The sequence below is a fragment of the Schistocerca gregaria genome, chromosome 11, assembly GCF_023897955.1.
Source record: "Schistocerca gregaria isolate iqSchGreg1 chromosome 11, iqSchGreg1.2, whole genome shotgun sequence".
Lineage (NCBI taxonomy): Eukaryota > Metazoa > Arthropoda > Insecta > Orthoptera > Acrididae > Schistocerca > Schistocerca gregaria.
In genome coordinates, this window is record NC_064930.1 from 141,624,113 (window position 1) to 141,637,518 (window position 13,406).

General features: G+C 40.7%; 1 protein-coding gene across 1 annotated transcript in view; it reads left to right on the top strand.

Moving 5' to 3' along the window:
* The first annotated feature begins 4,369 nt into the window (after positions 1 to 4,369).
* LOC126295254 (speckle-type POZ protein-like) overlaps positions 4,370 to 13,406 on the top strand; it is a 38,660-nt gene continuing 29,623 nt past the window's right edge. The window contains exons 1-2 of the mRNA XM_049987655.1: positions 4,370 to 4,419; positions 4,778 to 4,868. The gene's annotated coding sequence lies outside the window, so the exon portion shown is untranslated. The remainder of the gene's footprint in view (positions 4,420 to 4,777; positions 4,869 to 13,406) is intronic.

Here is a 13,406-nt window from a genome sequence, read left to right on the forward strand (position 1 = left end):
CTTTCTCTAAGTCTACAAATGCTAGAAACGTAGGTTTGCCTTTTCTTAATCTTTCTTCTAAGATAAGTCGTAAGGTCAGTATTGCCTCACGTGTTCCAACATTTCGACGGAATCCAAACTGATCCTCCCCGAGGTCCGCCTCTACCAGTTTTTCCATTCGTCTGTAAGGAATTCGCGTTAGTATTTTGCAGCTGTGACTTATTAAACTGATAGTTCGGTAATTTTCACATCTGTCAGCACCTGCTTTCTTTGGGATTGGAATTATTACATTCTTCTTGAAGTCTGAGGGTATTTCGCCTGTCTCATACATCTTGCTCACCAGCTGGTACAGTTTTGTCATGACTGGCTCTCCCAAGGCCGTCAGTAGTTCTAATGGAATGTTGTCTACTCCGGGGGCCTTGTTTCGACTCAGGTCTTTCAGTGCTCTGTCAAACTCTTCACGCAGTATCGTATCACCCATTTCGTCTTCATCTACATCCTCTTCCATTTCCATAATATTGTCCTCAAGTACATCACCCTTGTATAAACCTTCTATATACTTCTTCCACCTTTCTGCCTTCCCTTCTTTGCTTAGAACTGGGTTGCCATCTGAGCTCTTGATATTCATACACGTGGTTCTCTTCTCTCCAAAGGTCTCTTGAATTTTCCTGTATGCAGTATCTATCTTACCCCTAGTGAGATAATCTTCTACATCCTTACATTTGTCCTCTAGCCATCCCTGTTTAGCCATTTTGCACTTCCTGTCGATCTCATTTTTGAGACGTTTGTATTCCTTTTTGCCTGCTTCATTTCCTGCATTTTTATATTTTCTCCTTTCATCAATTAAATTCAATATTTCTTCTGTTACCCAAGGATTTCTAGCAACCCTCGTCTTTTTACCTACTTTATTCTCTGCTGCCTTCACTACTTCATCCCTCAGAGCTACCCATTCTTCTTCTACTGTATTTCTTTCCCCTATTCCTATCAATTGTTCCCTTATGCTCTCCCTGAAACTCTGTACAACCTCTGGTTCTTTCAGTTTATCCAGGTCCCATCTCCTTAATTTCCCACATTTTTGCAGTTTCTTCAGTTTTAATCTACAGGTCATAACCAATAGATTGTGGTCAGAGTCCACATCTGCCCCTGGAAATGTCGGGGACGGTGCAACAAACCAAGAATTCTATTCTGCATGGAGGTACACTTCAGTGCAGTTCTTTTCCTTTGACATTTCAATGATCGTTCACCTTGTTGATACGCACAAGATAGAGGGTAACAATTATTGAAATGTATGAAATAAAATCGTGCCTAGCGGTGTAAGGCGCTGCAGTCATGGACTGTGCAGCTGGTCCCGGCGGAGGTTCGAGTCCTCCCTCGGGCATGGGTGTGTGTGTTTGTCCTTAGGATAATTTAGGTTAAGTAGTGTGTAAGCTTAGGGACTGATGAGCTTAGCAGTTAAGTCCGATAAGATTTCACACACATTTGAACATTTTTGAAAATAAAATCGTCACAACAGCTGAACTGGTGACTGTGTGGCCTGCAATGTCCAGTCACATAATAATCACCTCGATATTCCTCATTGGCACGGTGGCTACCGAACGGTACGTGAGGATTTGGAAGATGATTTCATGCCCTTTATCCAAAGTGACTCTGACTTCGACAAGATGTGGTTCGTGCAAGGCGGAGCTCGACCCCATCGAGGCAGGAGAGTGATTCTTGGAGGGGCAATTTGGGGACCGCATTCTGGCTCTGGGGTACTCACAGTCCACTGGCTTGGCCCTAGATTTGCCGCCACACTCTCCGGATCTGAACAAATGAAACTCAGTTTTGTGAGGCAATATTAAAAAAAAGGATACAGCAATAACCCCAAAACCATTGCTGAGCTGAAAACACCCATTCCGGAGGTCATCTACAGCTTCGTCACTTCAACGGGTCAGATAGTTCAAATGGCTCTGAGCACTATGGGACTTGACATCTGAGGTCATCAGTCTCCTACACTTAGAACTACTTAAACCCGACCAACATAAGGACATCCAGAATGGGATTTTCACTCTGCAGCGGAATGTGCGCTGATATGAAATTCTCTGCCACATTAAAACTGTGTGCCGGACCGAGACTCGAACTCGGGACCTTTGCCTTCCACGGGCAAGTGCTCTACCATCTGAGCTACCCAAGCACGACTCACGCCCCCTACTCACAGCTTTACTTCTGCCAGTACCTCGTCTCCTCCCTTCCAAACTGTACAGAAGCTCTCCTGCGAACCTTGCAGAACTAGCACTCCTGAAAGAAAGGATGTTGCGGGGACATGGCTTAGCCACAGACTGGGAGATGTTTCCAGAACAAGATTTTCATTCTGCAGCGGAGTGTGCGTTGATATGAAACTTGCGGGCAGAATAAAACTGTGTCAAACCGAGACTCGAACTCGGGACCTTTGCCTTTCGCGGGCAAGTGCTCTACCATCTGAGCTACCGAAGCACGACTCACGCCCCGTCCTCACAGCTTTACTTCTGCCAGTATCCGTCTCCTACCTTCCAAACTTTACAGAAGCTCTCCTGCAAACCTTGTTGAACTAGCACTCCTGAAAGAGTGTCTCCACAACATCCTTTCTTTCAGGAGTGCTAGTTCTGCAAGGTTCACAGGAGAGCTTCTGTAAAGTTTGGAAGGTAGGAGACGAGGTGCTGGCAGAAGTGAAGGTGTGAGAAGGGGGCGTGAGTCGTGCTTGGGTAGCTCAATTGGTAGAGCATTTGCCCGCGAAAGGCCTAGGTCCCGAGTTCGAGTCTCGATTCGGCACACAGTTTTAATCTGCCAGGAAGTTTCAACCTAAGGACATCACACACATCCATGCCCGTGGCGGGATTCGAACCTGCGACCGTAGCAGCAGCGCGGTTACGGACTGAAGCGCCTAGAACCGCTCGCCCACAACAGCCGGCTTCAGCGGGTCATGCAGAATTTCGTCATTCGTCCGCGCCACATCATCGCCAATGATCGCAGGCATATCGAACAAGTCATGACCTAAATCAGAATATCTGTATTGACGTTTACGTTTGAGTAAAGTGTGCGCACGCTGTAGTTTGTAACTAATTGACGTTTTTACATGTAGTTTAATTATTGTCTTTTTGTACGGAGTGTAGCCATGTGTGGAAGTGAAACATGGACGATAAATAGTTTGGACAAGAAGAGAATAGAAGCTTGCGAAATGTGGTGCTAGAGAAGAATGCTGAAGATTAGATGGGTAGATCACATAACTAATGGGGAAGTATTGTATAGGATTCGGGAAAAGAGAAGTTTGTGGCACAACTTGACCAGAAGAAGGGATCGGTTGGTAGGACATGTTCTGAGGCATCAAGGATCTCCAATTTAGTATTGGAGGGCAGCGTGGAGGGAAAAAATCGTAGAGGGAGACCAAGAGATGAATACACTAAGCAGATTCAGAAGGATGTAGGCTGTAGTAGGTACTGGGAGATGAAGAAGCTTGCACAGGATAGAGTAGCATGGAGAGCTGCATCAAACCAGTCTCAGGACTGAAGACCACAACAACAACTTTGTACGATAGCATACCTTGCTCCTTTCCACATTTCACGCGTTGGTTGGCTAACAAAGAACACGTTTTTTCGAAAGTTGCACATTAAGAATGTTGTGCATACGCGTTGATAGCTGAAAAATTTAACGAACAAGAAGCAGTATCAGTAAACAAACAAGTATTGGTTTCGGAGTTCCGGCTTCTTTTAACATGAATACAAATATACCAAAAGTGGAATAAAATACATCACGATAGCATTCTTCGGCGGCCTTTGTTGCCGAGCGGTTCTAGGCGCTAAAGTCTGGAACCGCGCGGCCGCTACGGTCGCAGGTTCGAACCCTGCCTCGGGCATGGATGTGTGTGATGTCCTTACGTTAGTTAGATTTAAGTAGTTCTAAGTTCTAGGGGACTAATGACCTCAGATGTACAGTCCCATAGTGCTCAGAGCCACTTGAACCATTTTTTGATAGCCTTCTTTTCAGATCATGCCCTTCTCGTCTCAGACATTCCAAGTATATCAACAAAACCAAGTTTTATTAATGAGGCCAAATGTGTCGTATTACTAGAGCAAATACATATTCAAAAGCAGAAAAACTTTCGAAATTGCCTTCCTTACGCCATGTTGTTCGTGTAAGCACTGTAATTTTTAGTAGTGAAACAGCTGTTGTCTACACACGGGGGAAATAACGAACAATAAGCAATCGCAAAGAGTAGTCTCCGAATGTTTGCTCTGGCTTCACTACAACATACAGCGTAACGACATTTACCTTCTTTTTTCCCCCTTTTCCATGGATATTACATTCACAAGTGTCGCTAGCTGCCGCTTAGCGCGCTGGTGTAGCAGTGGGCGAACAAAAAAAACTCGCTACTGTCCGACTGTGGTATTATTGTCAGTAACCGGTGAACGTGTGAGGGGATCTGAAGTACGTAGCGCCATTTTTATTTCCTTTCTCTCGTTATCATTTTATGAAAACTCTGCAACAGCGTGCGTTGTAAAGTTCGTTCGTTATCTGTTGTGAAATCTTGTTAACTACATTAAAACTTTTTTACTTTCATAGTGATTCTTTTCTGTTTCGAGTCATTCCTTAGTTGCTGCAAAATTCGCGGAGGTTTGTTCTGTCTTGTAGACGGAACGTAGCTCTACGTCATTTACTTTCATTCTATGAAGAGTTTTAGTATTTTGAAAAGCTGTCGAATTACAGATTCTCTGTGATGGTATATGTGGTTGTTGTAATTACGTTATGGGTGTGCAGTGTTAATTTTTCTTTTGTTAACCCGCAGGTGAATCTAAGGCAGGATCTGCTATTGGAAAGAATTTATAACGACGAATTGGCGGTCTTCAATTGACTGGTGCGAATTGCTGAAAACTGAGGTAAGAATTTTATTTTTAGGGGTTATGTATTGCATCTACGCGTTATTGAATTCGTAAAAGTACCAACATTATTAATCGACAGCCACTATATCGCTGTTGTCAGTGCACGTGACCTGCAAAATAACTTGGAGTGCAATTTTAGAGTAGTGGCCTGATTCTACAGACAAGTTATTGATTTGTAAGTGTGCGAGGTTTTCAGAGAGGCGATGAGCCATTGTCGAGGCTAGCAGCTGCTCAACAATAATTTGTCACTTTCCGTTACAATTATTTTTTTTTAAATCGTACTGTTTTCGGTAATTTACAATTATGTTTGCCTATCGAAGCCGCGTTCTCCAAATGATAGATATCGAACGTCTGATTCGAAATCGATCACGCATGTTTATAGTGGTCACAACAGCAACGACAAAAGAAGCGCGTCACTAAAATATTTGTAATTTCAAAGGAAACCCTGTTTTCCATGGTAGCCACTATAGCTGTAGACAGTGGCGGCGCTAAGCGAAAACTGAACGTTGCCGACTAATCAGTTTTGTGAGGCCCCGTTCAGCTCCAGTCAGAAAGAAGATGTTAAATCAGATGAGCTGAAGAAAATGTTATATCAGATGAGCTGAACTGTACACTGATAATAATTATACGCAAATTTTATTATTATAATGTACAAAGATTGTTGCAATGACAAAAATTACAGTAAATATTCATAGACGAAACTTCCTGCTTTTGCCTCACTGAAATTTTATTTAATACCAGTCGATATTTCCGCTTAAATTGATAGTATTGGCAACGCAGATAGTCCTTTTTGGTACATCGTGCTTCTTAAGTATGTCTTCATCAATTTTAACTTTGAGAAACTTCTCTTGGCAAAAGCTGTACTGCCCGGAACTGTGAGCATTATTCTGATTGTTTTATAAAGATCCGGATATACTTCTTTCAAATTATTTTCTAATATGTACTGAATAAGTTGTAATGTGTCTTTCATTCAGTTCTGTAGGTTGGACTTAAAAAGATGGAGTGCCTCATAAAATTCGAAAGGCTGGAAATGCTGTATGTCGCCATTTTCTAAGCATTGTACCTAAATCATTACAATGTTTGCGAAGGTCGACCTTGGATAACGATTTCAAATAATCAATTTGTTCATAACCGAACAGTGCTATTTACTTAAACTGAGACTCAGTTTCGTAACAACCTTTTTCTACAAATACTCGATCGTTTGCAACGCGTTTGAAACCCTGTGATACGGAATTCTTAAATCCAGTCACGAAATGAACGTAAAGTATCAATTGCGACTTGCAAGTTCACTTGAACCCATCGCCATACTTATTTTGTTGACACGCAGTAAAATCTCGTACCACCCGCGCATTGCAACAATAAACTAAAAAGTTAACGTTTCCTTCAGGACTGCTCACGGTCGCTAAGAGTTTCGGAATCATCAGTTCTAATTTTCAAGTCACTCACACTTTCGATGACGTCATCAAATTGCAAAAATATGGCTTTTACAGCTCCGATTCTACTTTCCTATCGTGTATCAGACACAGTTTTCAATTTCAATTTAGCTTCCATAAAATCCCAACGCTTGCTTGATTTTATTAAAAGCACATGAACTTTATTGAGGAAGCCGAAAAACATTTTAGCCGTTGTTGATGTTAGGGCATCTAACAAAAGCACATTCCAACAATGGCATCCGCAGGGCGTGAACAAAGCTCGTGGATTGAGTATTCTTGTACTAACACCTTTTTGCCCCTTTAAAATGGCATTTGTTATATACTCACCCGTTGTTTCAGCGACGGCAATAAACGCAACGAAATGGTCCTCTGTCTCTCCAGTTGAGGAATTACAAAATCTTAGTATTTGTTCGACACGACTCTAATACCTAGTACAATCGAGCATGAAGGCATAATCTTTTGCCTGTTTGACACTTCATAATGTCGTAGATAACAGATTTGGACATTAATGTAACTAATTCATTTTGTATGTCGTGGCTCAAATAATGCTGATAAAGTTACTTTTCGTTAATGCGTTGCAAGTACTCTTTTAGTGTTAGATAATATTTTGGTAACAGTTTAAATAGGTCTATAAAATTTCTACTATTTCCGCTGTCGTTCATGTTAAGGAATTCTCGATACCCTCTAAACGCCAGATAGTGCGACGCTAAGTATTTCATAATATCGATCAATCTTTCAAATAAGTCATACCAATACATTTGTGATTCCCTAATCAGTCTATCGGTTTCCTAATTTATTGTTTTGCCGTATTTGATTCCATTACGGAATTCCATGAATTTGTAGACTTAGAGAAAGCTTTTGACAGTCTCGACTAGAAGAGCCTCTGTCAAATTGTGGTGGCAGGTGTAAAATAGAGGGAGCGAAAGGCTTTTTACAGTTCGTACAGAAACCACTGGCCGAGACAATGCTCCGGCCTCAATAATCATCATTACAATAAACCTGATGTAAACAAACCCAAACGCGATGATTGTTCAGAAGCCGTAGCAAACGTACGCTGTTGTTATTACGCTCTTGGAAGTGGGTTTTACTTATGTAGTAGATATATTCTTAATAAATTTGGTCAAATGAAATTTTAAGATATTCAAACGTATTAACAGCCACCAATGTTTTTCTTAACCGCCGGCCAGGGTGGCCGAGCGATTCCAGACGCTACAGTCTGGAACCGCGCGACCGCTACGGTCGCATTTTTGAATCCTGTCTCGGGCATGGCTGTGTGTGATGTTCTTAGGTAAGTTAGGTTTAAGTAGTTCTAAGTTCTAGGGGAGTGATGACCTTAAAAGTTAAGTTCCATAGTTTTAAGAGCCATTTTTTTTTGTTAACTATGCAGTTTTTATTTCAAAAATCGCGTACAGTAACATCTTCTGCAACGCTGTGCTTTGATTGTTGCGCAATATAAAAATGGCTTTCTGTTCCGTAGTGAAACACGCGCATGGAACACGGTTCAAAAGTGCCAAGAAATAGGCTGTTCTTAATGTTTTTCATAACGGAGCTAATCGACTTCGAAGTATTCCCGCTGTTGTACATTAGCAGTTAATTAACAAACTAGCAGGGAATGCATAGCGCAGTTGATAGCGTAATGGAGTGTGACTCATATCTTGTTGTTCGCGCTTTGGTTCAAATTTCCCGGGTCTCATTTTTTTCCTCGTTCAATTTGAAATGCCTCCTGCATCTCGCAGTTATAAAACTCATCATTTTTTTCTGAATAATTTACGTCTTCTTGTTTCTAATTACATTTTGGACGCGAAATTCCCGTTTTCATTTCTAATATACATTCTTAATTATCGATGATTTATGAAAGACTGTTTTTAAAACTTGAATGTTCAAATGTGTGTGAAACCGTATGGGCCTTCACTGCTCAGGTTATCAGTCCCTAAGCCTACACACAACTCAAATCATCTTAAGGACAAACACACACAGTCCACGAGTGCAGCGCCTAAGACCGCTCGGCCAATCCCGCGCGGCGACGAAATGCACTCGAACTTCAAGAAGAATATAATAATTCCAATCCCAAAGAAAGCAGGTATTGACAGATGTGAAAAATACCAAACTATCAGTTTAATAAGCCACAGCTGCAAAATACTAACACGAATCTTTACAGACGAATGGAAAAACTAGTAGAAGCTGACTTCGGTGAAGGTCAGTTTGGATTCCGTAGAAATATCGGAACACTTGAGGCAATACTGACCCTACGACTTATCTTAGAATATAGATTAAGGAATGGCAAACCTACGTTTGTAGCATTTGTAGATTTAGAGAAAGCTTTTGACAATGTTGATTCGAATATTCTCTTTCAAATTCTGAATATGGCAGGGGTAAAATTAATAAAGAGCGCTGTTGATATCCGTTTGCCCTATGGCAGCGCAATCTAGTGGGCCAACCATAGCGCCATCTGGTTTCCTCCTTCAAGCTAGACGAGTTTCGTTGTTTGTAGTTTTTTCGTTTGATGCTTATTTCGTGGGATATTTGGCCCGGCCACTATCAGTGGAACAACCTGTGTATAATATAACCTATTAATGTGTGTAGGTATTAAAATCCATGGAGAAGAAATAAAAACTTAGGTTCGCCAATGACATTGTAATTCTATAAGAGTGAGCAAAGGACTTGGAAGAGCAGTGGAATGGACAGTGTCTTGAAAGAAGGATAATGGAATGTAGTCGAGTCAACTCGGGTGATGCTCAGGGAATTAGATTAAGAAATGAAACACTTGAAGTAGTAAAGGAGTTTTGCTATTTGGAGAGCAAAATAACTGACGATGGTCGAAGTAGAGGATATAAAATGTAGACTGGCAATGGCAAGGAAAGCGTTTCTGAAGAAGAGAAATTTGTTAACATCCAGTATTGATTTAAGAGTCAGGAAGTCGTTTCTGAAAGTATTTGTATGGAGTGTAGCCGTGTATGGAAGTGAAACATGGACGATAAATAGTTTGGACAAGAAGAGAATAGAAGCTTACGAGATGTGGTGCTACAGAAGAATACTGACGATTAGATGGGTAGATCACATAACTAATGAGGAGATATTGAATAGAATTGGGGAGGAGTTTGTGGCACAACTTGGCTAGAAGAAGGGATCGGTTGGTAGGACATGTTCTGAGGCATCAAGGGATCACGAGTTTAGCATTGGAGGGCTTCGTGGAGGGTAAAAATCGTGGAGGGAGACCAAGAGATGAATACACTAAGCAGATTCGGAAGGATGTGGGTTGCAGTAAGTACTGGGAGATGAGGAAGTTTGCACAGGATAGGATAGCATGGAGAGCTGCATCAAACCAGTCTCAGGTCTGAAGACCACAACAACAATGTGTGTGTTGGCGAATGGAAATTGAATTTGGCATTTTATTATTTTATTTATTTTATTATTTTTAAATTAATTTTGTTTCCACTGCAAAGATATGCTAATGCACACGGATCGTTAGTAGATTTTAATGACACAAAAAATGTAACGCGTGATCTGTATAATTATTGAAAGTTACTTACACGAATCCGTGCTCATAAACAATTAATCATTATAGGCTATATACACACATAAAGTATTACACTATTTTCAGTGCGTAAGGACCTACGTGTAAATTAATTACGTCTTAGTGGAGGCCAGGTCTGTATGTCGTGTTGCACGTAACATAAATCGTCTGAATAAATCGCTAAGTACTTTGAAAATGTCAGTTTCCTACAGATCAGGGATGAGAGAAATAATACCGCCGATCTCCTGCGTCGCCTGTGGAAATAAGGGGATAACAGTTAGGAACATTTGAAATTTCCGCTTAATGGCGGCCAATGTCGCCGGCCCAGCGATGTTCAGTTCGCTGCCGGCGCGGCGTCTGAAATTCTTTTAATAATGATGGGAGAAGCAAACGGGGTATGTGGTGCAGGTTACGGTTAAAATTAACAACAGCAATACCTTAGACATATATTGGAGCTGACTGCTCAAATAATAAAACACACCTTATTAAGTAGATTGCGCACCATGGCGTCCTGTCCGACATATCAAGACAAGAGAGAGCGGCGCTTTTTGTTTCACGCCGATATAAAAAAGAACAGAGATAATACTTATGTTACAGATTATAGCTTTTTCTTTATAATCGCGTTATTCGTTGATTCTCAGTAGAGTTTCTTTCACATATGACGAACACCATTGCTTAATATCGTGAAATTTTTTAAAATAATTTATGGTTCTCCAAATCTGGGCCATGGGACGTCATAACGAGTTCGTTAGTGGTTTATAGCGATTTTTTTGTAATACTCTCTTCCTTTACTTTCCGATTAATAGTACCGTTCTTATTGTGATAGCCGTTACGATTTACTATTTAAAAGTATATATAGCTGCACTTTCAAGTCTCATTTGAGCTACATAGTTAAAGTGTATTGTTTGATAATATCTTTGTTTCTTTACGATAAACGTTTTTTTAAAGTGTGTGTGGTGTGTCGTTATGCCAATTACAGCTCTGAAACGTGCTCTTACGAAACAAATTTTTGTGTCTTTTTTTTTTTTAATGTTTTCCGTCGTTCTTTAGTTGGTTTGGTATCCGTGGAGATTTGGTCCGCTTTTGCAACAAAATAAAATGCTGCTTTGCGGTAAAAAAAAAAAGTTCAAATGGCTCTGAGCACTATGGGACCTAACATCTGAGGTCATCAGTCCCCTGGAACGTAGAACTACTTAAACCTAACTAACCTAAGGACGTCACACACATCCATGCCCGAGGCAGGAGTCGAACCTGCGACCGACCGTAGCGGTCGCGCGGTTCCAGACTGTAGCGCGTAGAACCGCTCGGACACCTGGGCCGGCCTTTGTGGTTCACTTATATTATTTCCGCAGCTCTTTCTGTGGGCTTTAATAGGCTATGTGCTTGTTTCATGCATACAATAGCTGCGTATTATAAAGCTACCAGACATGTTACTATACTAGCTTATCATTCTTTTATTGTTAGCAGTGAACCTAACGTTTTGGAACGCAATATGCGTAAGATTAAATTATTGTATACTTCTACTTATGACTTCGCGATCTTGTTAGCCCATATGTCTCGCCCTGAAGTTGTAGTTGGTTGGCGAGTGTACACTTGGATGACGGGGCAAATGTAATGTTCGACATCACCTGTGACGTCATGAGTTCACGATTTGAAGGATGTAGGCGGCCTGTCGTTATAATTTATCTGTGGTTTTTTAGTTACTGATGTAAACTCTACTCCACATTCTAAATATGTCGCGGTTTCCGATGATGTGATTAGATGGGAACGTAAGCCCACAGCTTATATTGCTGCGTGTGAAAAGAATAGCGATCATACTTATAATGTTGGTTGTCTCAAATATTTGACTGTTTCTTTCTTTTTTAAAAACTTGATGCAATTTCCAAGGGCCAGGTTAGACGGGAACCTAAGAGGACAGCTATATAAGTCAATTACTGTATTCGTGGCTGCAATTTTCAGCTACTGGATATTACTTTTCTCAGGAAAAAATTCAGTCATCAGTTGCAAATAATTTTTTTTGCGCTTATCCGCCGGCCCTTGTGGCCGAGCGGTTTTAGGCGCTACGGTCTGGAACCGCGCGACCCCTACGGTCAAGGACATCACACACATCCATGCCCGAGGCAGGATTCGAACCTGCGACCGTATCGGTCTCGCGGTCCCAGACTGCAGCGCCTAGAACCGCACGGCCACTTCGGCCAGCTTACAGTAACTGAATCACATTTGTGTCTCTGTTCTACTAGCAGCAAGGAACATATGTAAAAGCATATACAAGACTTATAAGCAAGGTATATAAAAAGTTATAGGCTTATATGATACATTTGAAAAAAAGAAAACGTGGCACATAGTTCTAATACATAAAAGGAATAGGCTAATTTTCGCATTGTATAAATGCAGTCAATATAGTGTCTGTTTTTTAACGCAAGTTGATCATTCAACAAATCTTTTGAATTTAGGTGAGAATGTTTATGTATTTCAAATTCTCCTAAAAATCTCATTTTGTAGCCCTTGTCACTATACGTAAAATTTCTTTGTTAAGCAAGAATGGAAGACGAAATGTGCGTTTTCCTGTTTTGAGATATTCTGCAAAAGTTGACGTACGAGTTCTCGCCATATTTGTTGAGCAAGTGATTCTGATGGTGACAAATTAATTTGTCGAAACCAGAAAAGCATACTAAAACTTTTTGCACCTGATTATTGAATTTTATCCTGAAGAAATATAAGTCAGTTCTAGTTCTCCATTCCACGTTTCTTTTGTAACTTTTCGTTGAATATGTACTTATATTTCTTTCAGGATTAAATATTTTGGTTGCAGCCTCTGTACTTTTGGTTTATAGGTCAAGTCTACTTGTTGATCCCGAGGATTGCTACCTATCGCGTTTTTGCAGGGGTGCAGAGGTCGATGCAAACAAGTTAAAGCCTTAACGCAGTACCAGTACACATCTAATACAAATCACGAAAAATAGCAGAACGTGGCTTCGATAATTAGAGCTAACCTGTATCGCACAAGTACAAAGAGCTATACCAAAACTTGAAACGATAAAAGAAACCACGCTACATACTTACTGCAAAAACGCGACAAATAATAAACTTTGTGATCGGTAATTAGAATTGCCATATCTAGATGGATTCTACTTGTCGATTCCACGATTCATTGTCTTTCGTCAATTTTCCTTACCTGTGCGGTGGGAAATGTGTTGTAATTTGTTTCTTATTTTCTGTCGCTATCTGCTTTGCGTTTTGTGTATGTCACTGTTTCATTGATTGTTGTGTTAAATTTTAGTATGTCCCCGCCCAAAACCGCAACTTCTACTTAGTCCCTTTAGACCCAACATTTATTAATTAGAATTACCACGATTCCGTAGCGTCCTGAGTTCTCAATGCGGACCATTTTAGTCGACGTTCAAGGTTGCCCGTGACTCCTTTCCCTACTAGCATAAACTAAGATAGTAATTTGCCCCTCGTACATATACTTCCCATGTTATTTGTTTTTTGCTATCGTAAATTGTTTTCAATGTAATTCGTATGTAAGCAGTTACTAGCGTAAATTGTGACTGAAGCTTTTTTTGGATGTGAGGTGCGCCAGTTATG